Below are 5,512 nucleotides of genomic sequence, written 5' to 3' on the forward strand. Positions count from 1 at the left end.
CATACATATGTTAAACCTCCAGTTCTCTGCACTGGCAAAGCTTTGAAATCCTTTATCTGCAGGAAAGACCATCTGCTGCTCCAACACCATGGAAACGGCTTTCGGTGGATAAAAACTTTAGTTTATCATTTTAATTCAGCACCGAATGCCGTAAAGTCAATAATTTATTGTGCGGTTTACAAGGTATTTCTCTAAGTCTCTAGTGCGGCTGTTGTTGGGCTCTTTTTTTGTAATGTTGTAGTGATTTTGTGTTTGTGTAAGTGCCACAGAACTGACATTATATAGCGAGACAGATTGTCCTGTCTTAAACAGCGCCTCATAGTAAACTAGCAACAGCTGCTAAATTGATATGCTGTGTTGACATACCTTCATAAATAAAATATTAACACCAAAAATAAAACTCTTCTAACATCTAAATTAAATGGAATCAAAGCTTAAATCATCGGCTAACTACGTCTGGGCATGGCAGGTCGGTGGGACGATGGTGCTGGGTCCAGCAGTGGGAGAGCTGCAGTGCTCTTGGCAAAATTCTGCTGCAGCTGACAGCAACCACAAAGGGAAGGCAAAATTTTGGGAACGAGTTCAGGTGAGGTGTGCTAACAAGTCTCATTAAGTGAAGAACACGGTTCCCTGTAAATTTTGTTCCTTGAATGCCATGAGGGGTGGCATAAACCACTGAAACTGGCTGCTGCTTCTGCTCCTGCTTCCCCAGCTCTGCTGCTGGAGAGAGGGGGCTCCCGGGGGAGGTGATGCCATGAAACCATCCCATCTTTTCTCAGGAACCACAGCCTTGTCAACCCTGCCCGCTTCTAAAAACATCTCCAGGCAAAGCTCTTGACTATTTAGAGAGGTGGCATCTGTTGTTCTCATTGCTGCGTGGTTGGCGGTGGTGACTGCGACACTCAGCAGGAGCGTCACACCGTGGTGTGGGCGCTTGGGCATGGATCTTTGTGCAGGACATCACAGACCTTGGTCCAAAGCAGGACGAAGCCTCTGTGGCTGTGTTTTGGGAACATGACGGTGCTGCTGTGCCAGTCTCGAGGGTCCTGGTCAGTTCTGGGTGGGTGAATGAGCCTGGGAGTAGGTTGGCAGATGTGAGCCCTGCTCTGTGTACCAATTTCTTCGTTTATTTTGGCTTTATGGAGGATGTTTTGCATCCCAGTGCCTGATTAGTAAAACCTCTGCTCACCTGCTGTGACATAAACTATTGTATTTTGGTTAAAATACTACAAAGAGATACCGGTGTGATAGAGTGTGCAACATTACCTCTAATAAGCAATTATATTTCATAATGTGAATTAATTGAAATCTCACACTTAAACCAAGTAGCTAATTACAGACCTTTTAACTTAATAAAGACAGAGTGCAGAAAGGGATAATATATACGGTAATTATTGAGTTAAGCAGAACGTAATGTGCATCCGGGGCTCGCTTAGGACATTCTCAGTCAATACTTAATTACTTTACTGCTCTCTGAAGCCTGCGCGGTCGCTAGCTGCTCTGCTCATGCTCCCCTCCCCAGACGTTGCTGTGGTTTTCTTGCTCTTTACGAGGGGATGGATGCATGTGGGGGCCCACAGCGTGCTCTTGGCCTGGTTTTTACCTTTTTTGCTGGGCTGTGCTGGCAAAGCAAACCACAGCCTGCCAACGCAAGTGCCCGGTGTGCCCTGCGGAGACCCCTTGCTTCTCCAGCTTGCCTTGATTGAGCATCGTTCCCAGCATCGCACAGCCCTTACGGTAACAGAGAGGCGAAATTTATTTAGCGAGGCTTAAGGTCAGGTTTTGAGAGTTAACAGTTACAAGGTTGGAAAAGGAGAGTTACAGGGGAAAACAAAGCATAAAATGAGAGCACTCTGAGCTGAGTGCCAGGGCAAGGCTTCTCCGTGTGCTGGGATATGCGGAGCCCCCAGCCCTGTACCAGTGATGCTCCTATAGGGAAGTGATGGATGGGAACTCATCCTAGATCTGATCCCTACGTTCCTTAAGGGGAGCAGCACAGGTGTTTGGTGAGGCCAAACCTTCTCGCAGGGGTGCCAGCAGCCCTGGAGAGCCGTCAGCTGCAAGGAGGGACCGGGTGCTGTGAGCTTTAATGAGTGACAGGCACTGGGACCCGCTGGCTGGGAAAACAGAGCTTGACACAAAGCCAGAGGTGTCCGGCCAGAAAATTCTGGCTGCTCTGGGAAAGGCCACTGCAATGCTTGAGCTGGTTGGATTATAAACAGCTCTGAGAAAAATAGCAGTAAATGGAAAGTGAGATAAAATGTGCTGTGGCGTCCTCGGTGAGCAGTCTGGGCAGCCTGTGCTTGCACAGCGTGGCAGGGCAGGGGTGGAAGCAGCTACTTTGCTAAATAGGAGCGCAGGAAATAACTGCATTCATTTCAGTCAGATGAGAAACTGTTGGATGAACACTGAGATCAGAGCAAGAAAGGGAAGGTGAGTAGGAGCTGGGTGAAGAAAAGAGCTGCAGACATGGAGCTGGGAGGTGTTGATGGCTTGCTGATACTGGAATGTTTTGGAGAAAGATGCAGGAATGAGGGAACTGGGATGAAATACCTTGTTATGAACTTCAGTGCCATGTTTCTGGCCAGGCAACAGTTTCTGCTGAAAAGGGAGTTCATCAGCTAGAAACAGCTGCACTGGAGAAAGACCTGAGCTTGTCAATGCATCCTAAGACGACTCCCTCTGGTGTCCCCACCACAACCTCTGGCCTGCAGAAAATGGCCCAAGCTGCTCCCCTGCAGCGGGAGGTGGCACTGCCTCCATGTCTTCAAGGGCACAAATGCTAATTTCAGTCTGAGAAACAAGAGCCACTAATTGCACGTAAGCCCCTTCCTTGATATTTGATTTGTGCTTCCCACAGCACCCCTGCAAAGGATTTGAGCAGGGATGAAAGTCCCCTTTTAGGAGGAGAGGCTGTATGATTAAGCAGCTCTCTTCCTTTTCATTCAAGTACTGTGCTGTTTGGCAGCTGCTCTGTGGCTGCGATAATTATGTCAAAGCCTGGGGTGCCATCAAGGGTCTCCGACCATCTGCAAGTGAAGAGCTTCTTGCCAATTACTAGCTCTGGCATCTCATGTCCTCTTTGGTCTGAACTGATGCTTGCTGAAGGATATTGGAAGAATTAGGAGATATATTTCCTTCTAATCCTGTCCCAAGTGACAGCAAAATCAAACTAAAAAGTGCCAGATCATGTGCTGTTGTTTTAGGCAATAACCCAATGGTATTAATGAAGGGTTTTATCATTCTGGGGGCTGTATTAATTTAGAGAACAAAATATCCAAGGTAACAAAGCCAGATGAATTAAAAGCTTAACAGCATGAAGAGGTATTATAACACAAGCAATTCTTCTGGAGCTTGCCCGGGCTGTTCCACTCCTTGTGGAGACGGGTGCCCTGCCAGACAGCATCACCCTTCCTGGGAAGAGCTCACATTCTCTGCTGCTGGATTTCCTCTTTGTAGTCAGGTGCTTTCAAAGGGAAGAGGGATTTGATGAGTCAAATAATATAAAATGAATGGGGTGTATTTGCAAAGGTGATTCTTCTGTGTTTCTAACTGGTGTGAACAAGCAGCTCTGGGGAAGACGAGCAGGGAGGGATGTTTCTCAGAACCTTCTCCTCTTTGCTTGTCTTTCCTGGCAATAGGAGCAGGATCTCAAGCACCTCTGCTCTCTAATTTAATCATTCCTGGGGAAGCAGGATGTGCCATGGTGTCTGACTGCTTAGACACCCACCAGTAGGATAAATACCAGATGTATTTTGTGACAACGACCAAAAGCTGCCTCAGTTCCTCCTAATGCCCAGGCTGAGGCTCCGGGACCTGGACCTCTCCCTGTTGTGTGTAGCTCCCAGTTCCTTGCTGCTGGTTTGATGCAAGACACTGTCAGGTTCCTCAGCACAGAGGAGGGTGTGCATGCAGGGAACTCCAGTGCTGAGATGTAATTACTGCTCTCTCTAAAGCCTTGTAATGAGAACTGATACAGCAGCTCACCATACAGCTCTTTACTGGTGCTTATGCTCATTTATGAGGGTAAAGGGAGAAAGCTTTCCAAAGAGCGTAAACAGCTGCTTGCGATCGTGGGAAATGATGAGAAATGCCTGTGGTTTAAAAACATCAGCCTTGAGGTGAGGGCTTTGTTCCTCTGGGGCTCTGAGCTCTGTAACTACCCTGGCTGACCTCGGGGGGCTGGGTTCCCACCTGCCCCATAGCCCAAGCAGTGGAGGTGGTGACATTTGTGTCCCCATCCTCTGCCTGGGCTGCAGAGGCCAATTCTGTGGCCAGACCCTGCCTTGGGGCTGGTGGCAGCTTGGGGCTGTGGGTATGGCACAGCCCCCAGGTTGCTGCTGGGTTAACTCTCGGTTCCTTATGGCCCCAGCCCAAATGCCACTTTGCTGAGAGCATCACACGTGTTTGCCAAGCAGGACCCAGCCTGGATGGTAATGCAGGGGAGATTAGATTAGTCCTGATAATGCTCCGTTATTAAAGCTGGCCTTATGGGAGATAATGGTCCTGTCTGCAGGGGCAGGGCTGACCCTGCAAAGCTCTGGCTCGGGGGGCAGCCCCACAGCCCAGAGGCAGGAGAGGGGCTGCTGCCTCCAGGACGGGTGGGCTGCTGCAGGCAGAGCTGGCATCCGTCCTAGGAGCCCTGCTCGCCATCAAAGGACCTCTTGGGCACCCCAAAAGGTGGCTCAGACACATGGTGTGATGCCACTGCCTGTTATGTGGGCATCTGTTGGCCCTTGTGCCAAACTGCTCACAGGCCTGCAGGTGGGACAGTGCCTGAGGCCTTGTGCTCCAGGCCAGGGTTTCCCAGGGGATTTATGGGTGGCTTCCAAGGTTTTTTTTTCCTTTATGGTTCTTGATGAGTAGATAAAAGGCCCATTTCTCCTTTTAATGGAGTCTCTGATGTTAATGGCCTCCCTCCACTCAGACTAAGTCACTTTGGCCCATTTTAGTCTAATAGAGGATGACTGAGAGGCGTCTGGCTCCCTCGCGCCTTGCTGGGCCGTGCCGCTGCCGCCCGTGCCAACTGGGAGCTTCCTGGAAATTAAAAAAATTAAAGGCTGGAGGAGCTCCTCCTGTCCCTCCCCAGGGGCTGCAGCACTCCCTGGTCCCTGTATCCTCCTCATTGCAGGCACATTTGGGGACTGAAGCTGGGCAGGGTGCTGGGGCAGGGAGCCTGGTGTCACCATGGAGTGGCTCCAAAACCTGTCGCCATCATCTTGCATTAACAAAGCCCCGCATCTGCATTTCAAATGCATGCTCCTTGATGTTGTTCTGCCTCCAAATGATCCTGGAAATGTATCGCCAGCTTAACTACCTTTTAATTAAAAGTCAGGGATATTAGAAAAGAGAAATCAATTCCTGTCACAATTAAGACTTGGTTTGAACAATCGCAGCGTGTTTCAGCAAAGGATCCTCTCTGGACTTATTGATCCGTATTGTCATAATGCCTGCTTTATTACCATGGCTCAGACGGTCTTAAATGAATATTTTGTCTGAATTATGTGTGTCA

The sequence above is a fragment of the Aythya fuligula genome, chromosome 23 (genome assembly GCF_009819795.1).
Source record: "Aythya fuligula isolate bAytFul2 chromosome 23, bAytFul2.pri, whole genome shotgun sequence".
In the NCBI taxonomy this organism is placed as follows: Eukaryota; Metazoa; Chordata; class Aves; order Anseriformes; family Anatidae; genus Aythya; species Aythya fuligula.